The following is a 12,027-nucleotide window of genomic DNA, read 5'->3' as shown; positions in this document are numbered from 1 at the left end:
CCCTCTGGACCTATGTGAACCCCAGAACTGAAGCTCCTGAATGACAGCAAGAACATCTCCTCTGCACATCTTGGGATGTGAAGAAAATGAATCCAACAGATTGTTGAGGTCTATCAGCCTCCAACCCTCAAAAAGGAAGTTGGAAGGAATGAGGATTAGGAATGATTTTCACTCATGTTGGTGTTAAGAAGATACTCTAAAAAGGGAATGTTAACATTTTATTACTTAATCATTAAAACACCTACTATAAACTTATAATGGAGACCGATCCTTTACTCTCAATATTTTTAAATTTAAGTTTTGTAAATTTGAAATTTCAGTTCTAATCCACTCTCTACATATTCATTTCCTTCTGAGTCTTCCATTCTCCCACTGATTTCAAGTCATGCATTTTGCTTCCATTTTGAAATGTCTGAAAAAAGGATGTGACAAGGGATGATGTTTCACTGCTTAATTGTCAGCAATTCTTTTCTTTCTCTGTGGTTCCTCTTAGAATCAATAGCATGTAATAGTCATACTGCAAGTCTTGGAGAAAGCGAAATTCTGTATTTTGGCTGTGTAAAACTTCAAAACTGTAGTAAGTGGGATTACATTTCCTTTCTTATGTAACCTTCGCTTATTCCTTGAATTAAAACTGTTTTTGTTTTACCATTTACTTAGTTTTTTATACTCCTAAACTAATTCTTACCCCCCAAAAGAACTATGTAACTCCTTTCAATGCAAATCCATGAGTTAAGGTGGCCAGTCTCTTCATTTTTCTTTAATCAAAATCAGTAAGTGACAGGCAGGCGAATGTTCGAGAACTGACTCTCAAGATAAAAAAGACACATAAATATAAGTTAATTAGAGCTGTTGCTGACATAAAGGATATGTAACACAATTTAAAAGTAATAATAAAATATACAATACTCTGTTATAACTTCCACATAGTCATTCTGGTCTCAGCCTTTCACTGCTTTTGGCTCAGCTCCTACAGCCATAATGAAAGATCTAGTTCTCCTGAAGCCAAGCACGGATCCAGAAGGTGTGGGCTGCCCATGTGGACCCAGGCCAGAAGGAGGTGGGGGATCCTCAGGGCAGGTGGGGGTGCACCGGGCACAGGGTGAGGGCTGATAAGCAAGGGCAGGGCTAGCCTGGGAACTGGACAGGTGAGGGAAGATGGCACAGGTGCCTCGCAGGTGTTGAGACAGCTGCTGTGGCCTTGGCCTCTCCCAAGTGCCTTACATTCAGAGGAAGCGACCTTACAAACAGTCCAGTATTGGGGTGAACACATGGACCCCTGTCCTCAAGAGTGCCTGGGCCAGGGCACCAGGGTTGGTGCGCATGCCTTTCCCCACAGTCAGGGATGAGGCACTCTCTGTGCCTGCTCCAAAGGCTGAGCTGATCTCCCCAGCCAGGGCTCCCTGAGGAGGAGCTGTGAGCTCGTCCATCTCCCTGAAATGCCCGAACCCATTTCCTGAGCTCCCAATGCAAGCAGCCACCTTTTCCCCCCCTGGGCTGTAAGAGCAGGTCCTGCTCTGCACAGTTCATGTGGCAGTTTTCATCCTTCTGAGCAGTCTGCAGCAGCTTTGAGCTGTGATATGCACCTCAGATTTTTATATTACTGTTCACATGAAGCCTCTGCTCACTTTTCTACACTGCAAGCATCCAGAGGCTCTGCAAGGGGCCTCCTGTTAAGCGATCATCCCCAAAGCTGGCCGCACATGCCTCCTGGCTCTGAGACACTGGCTCTGCTGTCATCCCAGGCATTGGCAGCTGCTAGTGCGAGCTTAGCCCACGATCCCACGGTTCTGGGGTCCACACGATGTCCCCGTATTGCTCCAGTGTGCGCCTCCTTCCTGGTGGGGGAATGTCCTGCCTTCCACCTCTGGCACCTCTTCCCTCTGCCATAGCCGGGACATAAGAGGAGGTCACTCCCTGATCCAGGCCACGGGCAGACAGGAGGCTCCTTGTCTTGCCTCTTGGGCCCTGGAGACAATCCCCCAAAGACCACAGTCAGAAATCAAGACATTCCCCAGGGCCTGGCTGCCCAGGTTTCTCCATTGCCAACTGATTACATGCTTTATGTCATGACAAGGGCAAATTATCTGTCTAACCAGCCTGGTGCTGGAATTCACTTTTCTGCTGCTGGAAACTCTGTAGTTTTACATTAATTATAAAGGGAATGTAAGCTTGCTTGTGAGAGATTTTACCCACAACGAACATTTAGGGAAACTTTTGTGCCCCTCAAATGAGGGATTAGAGTAGGGGGTTCTCAACAATTAGTGATTTGACTTCATTTGCTATTAATCCATTTTCTTTGCCTCCTTTGAATTTCATCTTTATCTACAGAGTTCGAGTAAGTGGATCAAGTCAATTGTTTGGGGAACAGTGGAATTAGACCTTGAGCGCACACCTGAAACCCACATGTTACAAATACATTCTTAAATACATTTTTTAAAAACCAGAAAATCATCTCCACACGGCCCAAAGGCCGAGTGGCGTGCTGCCATGGAAGTGAGTCTGAAGAACTCACTTCTGGAGCCACATCATCCAAGGAGGGTGTCGCTGGAAAGCTGGAGGCATTTCCTCAGTGGATACCTGCAGTTTCTTCACAGGCTGGCCTGGGGGTAGCACATCTGAGATGTATTAATTATAGGATTTAAATCCTGCAGCTTTTTGGATTTTTGATATGGAACATTTGGAAAAATAGCTGCTAAATCCAACAACTGAAAAAAATATGAGGTGACAGGAGATTACCTAGAGCAAGTTTCCTCTGTGAGAAAATATAATTATTGGAGTTGCAAATGACATTTTTTTTTAAAAAAATGAAACTCTTCCTACCAGGTGTGATTTTCCTGCTTTGGGACAAAGGTAGAGATAGAGAAACACGGCCGGCACCTGCGTTTATAACGACCTGGGAACTGCTCAGGGGATTGAAATGTCTGCTTTGAGACTGATTTCTTCTCTAATTATTGGTGTTTGCTGTCTCCAGGTACTGAGGGCAGAATGGCGGGGCCATTCTGCAATGCAGCTGTGGAAGTCAGGGAACAGAAGTCCTGTGGTGAGAACCCTGGGGTTGACCCCGACCCTCATCTCCCCAGCACAATGGGGGGACGGGCAGCATGACACTGGCCAGCCAGCATGCCTCTGGCCCACAGATTCCGTTATGACTGTGGAATCCAGAAAGTATTCCATGATTGTTCTGAGACTCCCAGGGTCCTTGAACCTTCAAGAGGAGCTGTCTCAGGTCAGGAAGCAGCATCCTCACCCTAGAGAAGGCAAAGAAAATGCAAATCTAGGGGCCTCCTTGGTGGCACAAGGAGTAAAGATGCAACCTATGAAGCTATCAGCAGCCACTGCAACACGAGTTCGATCCCCAGCCAGGGAGCTACCCACATGGCACAGCAGACCTCTCCTGACTCCCCACTGCTCCTCTCAGCAGTGTATTTCAGTCAGTCTGTTTGCTCTGCTCCCCACTCTGTCTCTGGTGAATCCTTTCATCCCCCACACCTCTGGCTGTACCCCAGCTCTTGCATGCACAAATTAATAAATCTTTTAAAAATGCAAATCCAAGGCAGAGGCAAAGAGGACTTTGTCTCCTTCACTCAGCTTGTGCCACCCTGTCCTTGTCCCAGGGAATCCTCCAAGACGGTGAGCCAGGTAAGATGCAGAAGGTTCCTTTTCCCCTATTCCTCCCATAACAACGACTAAAAACCCTGGTGATAATACAACAAACAAATGCAAGGAGTCTCTGAATAGTGGGGAAAAGAAGGCAGCCTTGCTAGGGACCTCAGGACTTGAGGCACGACACACTGGTGAGTTCTCAGTATCTTTTTCATCTCCAACATCTTCTAGATTGGGTAAAAGGCGCTCACAACCCAGAACCACCAATAGGAACACATTTTAAAAAGCTCTAAGACAGAGCTGCTTTCTCTAGCCAAAGGACCAGAAAAGGGCTGCCTGGGAGAGTGGAAATCATTTTCATAATACCCACTGGACTCCAGCTTCCTCCAGCTGCCCCCAGATCCCCCCCAGCTCCCCCCAGCTCTAAGGGTCAGGGGAGGCTGAGAAGTGAGCCTGGGTTTGCAGCCCCTGCCCAGCAGTAGCAGGAAGCAATCCAATTCCCACACCAGGGTGGCGTCCAAGAGGCCAAGTGGGGATCCTGGACTTGCACCTACCACCCAGAAGGGGCAGAATGTCCTCTTTTCCAACCAAGAGAGTCCAGGGGGAATTTCAGAGTGGCTGGAGCTAGAGAAAGAGCTTCTTTCTTTACTCTTGTTGCTGTTTCTCCATTCTGATAGTGTGTGGGGATAACTCAGTATGACTTGAATTTTCATTTCCCTGATAATCTGCGCTATCAATGTGGGTTTGTCTATTTCTTTTTGGGGGGCTCTATTAGTGCTTGTTTCATGTATTTTGAGGCCATGTAGGGTGGTGCATGCATATTTCAGATTGTAATACTTCCTGGTGATTGATCTTATTGTTATGTTATGTCCTGAGTCTGGGAGACAGGCAGAATAATTTTAATCGGCAAATGATGCAATCAGCATTCTATTTTAGAATTGCTTCTTTAACTTAATATTATAATGAAAGCACATAGCATTAAATTTTAAACCCTGAGTAACATCATAAAAGGAACTCTTTAAAACTGTATATGAAGTGACCTCAATTGACTTACACATGGAACTGACCGGAATTAACATGACAAAAGAGGTTGGGGAACTACATTATGGAATACCACCCAGGTTTTCAGATTAGCCTCGAGGTAGCACACCAATGAAGGGGGCTGGACCTGTGTGCTAAGTCTAAACAGATGACTGCTTGCTAAAATGGAAGATTTTAATAGGACCCAGAGTCGCATAACATAATGCCCAAATGTCTAGGATATGATTTTTTGAATTATTCTTTATACCAAGAACCAGGAAAATCACAACTTGAAAAAGCAATCAGCGGATGCTCACCGTGAGATGATTCAGATGTTGGAATTTTCTGACAATTTTAAACTAAGCATAATAAAAATGCTCTAATAAGCAATTAGAAACACTCTTGGAACAAACTGAAAAGTGGAAAACCTCAGCAAATATTGTCCTCAACAATCATCACTGCCCTTCAAGGAGGCTTTATTATCCCATTTCATTGATAAGGAAAGGGTTGTTCCAAGTCTCGACCCAACTTGCCTATGGCCAGACAGCTAATAAGTAACTAAGGTATGGGGCATCCATTAAGCACAGAGAGATTTTTTCTGTTTCTCACTTGAAGCAGAGCTGGAAGGCTAGGACACAGTAGGGGGACTACAGGTTAGAGCAGTGGGTTCTGGCAAGGTTATCAGATTTTTAGGTAGCCCCATCCTGGAACTTAGAGTTCCACTGTTCTAGTGCTCATATTCATATGAATTCCCAAATATTTGATGGTACTGGGGCTTAGGAGTGGTAATTAGATGTAGTAATGATATTGTGTTTTTTTTTTTTCCCAAAAAATACTGTTTAATAAACTTTTTGGATAGCTTCAATATTTACAGACAAAATGGCATGACAATATCTGGGCTTCTCTTTGAAATAATCCAGTGGGTTGGAACGGTGGTGGTGGAGCATTAACACGCAGAAGAAACAAGATTATCCATGACTAAATATGTGTTAAAACTGGTGATTGGCCCATGTGGACACATTCATCTGGTCTCTCTACTTTTGAGTGTATTTGAAAATTTCCATAATAAAATGCTTTTTAAAGTGGTCTCCAAAGATAACTGTAAAGGAAATTCAAGCCATGTGCCCCAGGGAGGAAGGGAAGCCAGGTCAAGTTCCCCCAGGATTGGGTGGAAGGAAGGAGGGAGGGAGGCTGTTGATGGGCTTGACTATAATTGAGTCTTGAGTGTTTCTGGGCATCAACCGTCAGAGTGTCTCCACCTCCAGTTGCTAAATTTGTCCAATTCTTAGTCCAGGATGGTTTTCCTGGCCCAAGGAGAGCTGTGTCTGCTGTGGGTCCCTCCCTTTATGGAACTGGAGATCTGAGATGGGCACCCCAAATCAAGAGGACATCCAGGGGTCCGTGTAAGAAGTCTATTCCACACTGGGGTGTATATTTACAAGTTTTGTCCTCTATCCCTCCACCTCCCAATCCCCGCCATCTTGTTTGTATCCACCTGGCACTTACATATTCAATTTCTTCTCACATTCCATTCCCGTTCCACAGTTTCCAAAGCCATGTCTGTTCTGGAATGCCCCCTCCCTGCCAGCTCACCAAAGCACTCTGCCTCCCAGTTCTTTAAACATTTCTGAGATACATACCCACTAAGAAATTCTCCCAATATTTAGATAAGTGGTGTTGATTTCCCTCTGCAATTCCTTCCTCACACATTCCTCCACCAAACACACTGACCCATTTGCTTTTCATTAATGTAAAAACGTAAACCTCCAGTTTATTAATTGATGTCTGTTTCTAATATTTCCATCTGGCACCATGTGGTGTGTGCTGATGCCTTAGTTGCCAGGAGGCAGGAACCGTGGTGGTTTTCTTAACTCAGTGCAGCAACTCAAGCAGAGAAGCACAATCAGGTGCTTTGGAGAAGACAGTCTTCTTCATCGAAAGAATGGTGGATGTGGTCAGCCATGGGGTTGCTCTCACTCCTTGCTGCTCCCCTCTCTCAGGCCCCCAGGTCATTGCTGTAATCTTCTCACTAGAACTGCCTCCAAAGCTTACGTTCCACATATTTCTTCTCCAGTGTCAAAACTTCTCAGTCTCTGCTCTCTGGGGCTGTCCTTGATGAAACAGTCAACCACTTACATGGTGATGACTTAATGGATTACTCCATCCTAGTTAACATTTACATTGTAATAACTTGGTTCACCTTTGGAGGCCGGTGGAGGAGGTGTATCAGAGGGTGGGCGGATTCCACAGCCTTTCACATCAGTCTACATGGGCTGTTGCAAGAAGCTGGCACAGTGTTCAAGTTATAAATCTTCCAATCAAGAGTGACAAAGCAAAACATTGGCAAGTCATTGCCAACTACCAGGGAAGGCTTTATGAAGACCAGCTTCTAATCTACTAGTGAGGAACAAGGAGCCTCCTCGAGAAACTGGATTTTCAAACCGAGTGTCATTGTGGTATACAACTGGATCTGCAGAGGAGGGGCCGGCTTGATGGGGTTCCACAGCTTGGGAGGGATTTCACTGTGGGCTTTGTTGGGGAGGTAATATTCTGCTGGAAAGAGGACAAGTCAGAAGTCTTCCAGTTCTACAGTCCTGGACTCGCCAAGTACATGCTAGGACTTCTGTCAGCGCTCTTGCCGGTTACGTCTTAGTGAACTAATATGAAAAGGTAAAATTCTTATCCTGAACAGTATGGGTGAATATTCTGCAAGGAAACCACCGATCCCTGAAAGATCCCTCCCTCTTTTCCTCTCCACTTCAGCCTCCTGACGTCAGTGAAGGTTTTCCTGACCTAGAGGCCTTGGCCTCAGGCCTAGAAAGCATCATTGTGGACAGCCCCGGTCTGAGGCTGATGGCCCAGATAATTGGACAATCTGGCCCCAAATGCCAGTTTCCCAAACCAGAGAGATTTCTGTGCAGTTTGACCTATCATTTAAACCAGACAGAAAAGCTTTGACATTTCTTCCCCACTCCCTCTTTTTAAACAATGTAAAATGCTATTCCACATCTAATTATACCCAAGAAATGTGACAGCTGTAATTTTAGGAATCCAATGCCCACAAAAAATTTTGTAAAACTTTACACTCTATTTATCAATAAACTATGTATAATTAAGCATTCTAAAATGATTTTTCTCTTTTTTCTTTGTTAAAAAAATTTCTTATGCATTGGGAAATGTTTTATACTACAGAATTTTAGAGATTTGAAATATATGTAGATAAAATGTGTGTGTGTATATATATAAAAAACACATATATGTTATACATATGTAATTTGAAACATATATTTCAATGCTTTAGTTTATATACAATACTATTAACTTTTCTTCGTGAACAGTTTTGTGAATTTTACCACCTATTGAGTCTTATAACCACATTCTCAGGCAGGATACAGAACAATTGCAACACTCCAAAGAAATCTCTGTGTTGGCCTTAACCCAAGGCAATCCCTTATCTGTTCGCCAATAGTTTTGCTTTTTCCCAGAAAGTCATATAAATGGAGTCACACAATAGGTCCTTTTTGAGAATGCTTCTTTCACTTAGCGTCATGCTCTAGAAATTCATCCAAGTTGTCAGGTGCATCAGCTGTTTGTTTTAACAAGCTGCAGAACTATTTTCCAGAGTGGCGATATCATTTTACCTTCCAGCTTCATTGTGTTTGATGGTTCCAGGTGTTTTCTGTTCTTACCAAAACTGTTTATATATATATATATATATATATATATAAATTGCATCATTCTTCATATTTTACAACGTATGATTTCCCCGTGGAATTCCCACCACCAATTCACCAGTGCACCATCACCACAGTCCTTTGTGCTCTTCCCACCCCATCCCAATCCTTCTCCCTCCTCCTCCCCTATAGAATGTCTCTAATCTATAGTTGCCTGTTGATTTTGATTTTTACTTTATTATAGTTACTTTTTTTTCCCTGATCCCTTATTTGGTTCTTCTACTTTCCTCCTATAAGTGAAACCATCCGATATTTTTCTTTTTCCTTCTGGCTTACATCACTGAGCATAATCTCTTCCAGCTTCATCCATGTTCCTATGAATGGAATCTTTTTGATTGCTGAGTAATATTCCACTGTGTATATCACTCTAAAAGAGGAGGAGAGTAGCTTGTCATTTTGATTTTAATTAGTTTTTCTCTAGCAGTTGAGCATCTCCCCAATAATTGATTTTGAGCATCTGTTTATGTGTTTATTAATTATCCATATATCTTTTTGGTGCTACATATGGTCAAATGATTTGCCCACTTAAAAAAATTATTTTTTCTTATTAAGAGCTCTTTATATATTCTGGATACAAGATTTTTGATATCTGCAAATAGTTTCTCCCAATATGTGGCTTGTCTTTTTATTCTTTTAACAATGTTCTTTGCAGAGCAAAAGTTTTCAATTTTGACTAAGTTTAATTTATCAAATGTTTTCTTTTATGGAAAAAAAATTCTTTTGGCCTCACATCTGAGAATTCTTGACATAGGCCCAGGTCATGAAGTTTTTGCTGTGTTTTGTATATTACATTCAGGATTATGAATCTAATTGGGTTAATTTAAACCTACAATAAATAGGTCTAAGTTCTTTATTATTATTATTTTTCACAGAACCATTTATTGATTAGTCTGTTCTTTCTCTACTGAACTGCCTTTGCAACTTTATCAAAATTTGGGTAGCCATATTCCTATGGGCCTATTTCTGTGTTTTTATTCTGTTCCTTGATGTGTGTGCCTATTCTTTTGCCAATACTACACAGTATTGATTACTGGAGTTTTATCATATGTTTTAAACTCACATAGCACAATTCTTCCTACATTGTCCCTGTTTTCTGAATTGGCTCCAGGGTTTCTGGAATTGACTGCTTGATCTGATTAGATTCAAAGACACTAATTACTTTATCTAGTAGTAAAGAGAGCACTGAGTCTATGGCATGATCTGTAAAATAGAAACATGCAACATATTACCATGGGATAATTCTAATCAAGTACTTAAAAGAACTAAGGATCTGAGTCACTACATATATAATAGTTTTAAACATTTTTGTCAAACTAATGAATATCATGAGTTTAGCTGGTTGCTCATAACATGGTTGGGCAAAGTGGGGAAAGAAAATGATGACCTTGGAAACTGGAGTTCAGGCTAAGTGTTGAATAAATGACCTGAAAGCTTCTACATTTGCCCAGAAAATGATTCTTACCTTTTATAGGTTTAGGACTGAGGTTGCTAAAAAAAAACAACCCAGAACTTTATTGTGAGTAGCTGATTTAGAGTGCATGCAAATAAACACCTTTTGCATGCGCTAGACCTAGAACTAGAATAGAGTTTGGAGCAAAGCCTGACCTTCTACAGATAACCACAGCTCTTGGTCTGCCACTGGGTTTGGTAGAGACAGATGATGAACCATGGGCCATCTACTTCATCTGATCTGAGCTCACTATCATGAACTAGGTGTTGACACAGCAAACCATAAAGTGGGGTGTGCACAACAGTACTCTCTCATCAAATGGAAGTGCTATATATGTTAGGTAAGGCACAAGTCAATTCCATGAAATGGCCTGGTGGCTCATGTTCCTCACTCTTGCTGCACTATCTTCTCTCTCTTAGTCTGTGCCTATGACCCCACAATTAGTTGAGAGAATTGGGGATGAATTTAAGGACAGTTCCATTTACTATGCAGATATCAGGCAGAAGAGGACAGCTACTGCTCTATAGTCCCCTTCTAGAATATGCTGAAGGATTGCAGTGGAGGGAAAACTTCTCAGTGGGCACAACATCAAACAGCATACCTGGTTGTTCATTTTGCTTAAAACAAGAAATGTCAGGGCCTCCCTGGTGATGCAAGGGGTTAAGCACTGCACTATAAAGCAGGCTGCGGCCTCTGCAGCATGAGTTCCATCCCCAGCCAGGGAGCAATACACATGGCGCAGCAGACCTCTCGTGTCTTGCCCGCTGCTCCCCTCAGCAGTGTATTTCAGTCAGTCTGCCTGTTCTGTTCCCCTCTCTGTCTCTGGTGAATCCTCTTACCCCCTGCATCTCTGACCTGTACTCCAGCTCTTATATGCATAAATAAACAAATCTTTAGAAAAAATAAATAAAACAAGAGATGTCAGATGTGAAACTTTATTCATGGTCTGTGACCAGTGCTTTGAGTGGATGGTCAGGCATTTGGATGGAATACAATTGGAAAACTGGTGATAAGAAAGTAGATAGACATGCCTGGCTAGTCAAACAAAATAAAAGTATGTCTCATGTCAATGCCCACCAAAAGGTCACCTCAGCAGAGGAGGAGTCTAATAACCAAGTGGATTAGATGACCTGTTCTGTGGATGAAGGTCAAGTTCTTTCCCCAGCCACTCCTGTCATTGTCAATGGGCTCATGAACAAAGAGACCCTGGTGGCAGTGGAGGTTATACCTGGGTTAGGAACACTGATTCAACATGCGCCTCATTCCTGGGGTAATTAGCCAGCTATCTGGTGTTAACCTGTAACTGGGAGTATACTTCCTATCTTCTAGGGAAAACAGACAGGATATGTGAGACAATATCCAGTTCATGATGGGTAACTCAGGCCATATGGTGTTTGATGGCCCATGGTTAAGTGTTCAACCCCTACTAAGTCAGTCCCAGTCTCTTCTAAGTTTCTCTGGTTGATTACATTGGATCATTTTCAACATGAAATAGGGAGCATTCTGTTCTTTCTGGAGTAGACACTTTGGAGATGGATTTGCCTTCTCTGTACACAATGCTTCTGCCAAAACTGCCATCTGTGGACTTATAGAAGGACTTATTCATTATTATGGTGTTTCGCGCAGTGTTGCTTCTGATCAAAGAACTTACTTCACAACAGATGAAGTGTGACAATGGGCCCATGTTCATGGAATTCACAGATCTTACCATGCCCTCCCCCCTACATAGCAGCAGACTTTATAGATGGTGGAATGGTCTTTTGAACTCAGTTATGGTTATGGGGTGAAAGTACCTTGCAGGCTGGGGCAAGGTTCTTCAGAGGGCTGCATTTACTCTGAATCAACACCCAATATACACATTTGTTCTCTCATAGCCAGGATTCATAGGTGTAGGAATCAAGAGCTAAAAATGGGAGCGGCACTACTCATTATTACCTCTAGCATTCCAGTAGCAAAATTTTTGCTTCCTGTCCCTGTGACCTTACAGTCTATGGCTTAGAGGCCTTATTTCCAAAGGAAGGGATGGTTTTACACAGAGACACAAGACAGTTCCTTTGAACTGTAAGTTAAAATTACCACCTCACTCCATGGGGCTCTTCATGCTTCTGAATCAACAAGGCAAAAAAAAAAAAAAAAAAAAAAAAGGTGTTACTGTGCTGGTTGAAGGGCTTGATCTTGATTATTGAGAAGAAATGGAACATTTAAAGTAAGGAAAAT

This window comes from Talpa occidentalis, unplaced genomic scaffold, assembly GCF_014898055.3.
Source record: "Talpa occidentalis isolate TD23 unplaced genomic scaffold, MPIMG_talOcc4v2.1 talOcc4.14, whole genome shotgun sequence".
Classification (NCBI taxonomy): domain Eukaryota; kingdom Metazoa; phylum Chordata; class Mammalia; order Eulipotyphla; family Talpidae; genus Talpa; species Talpa occidentalis.
The sequence above is the reverse complement of the archived record's forward strand: the minus strand, read 5'-3'. Positions refer to the sequence as shown.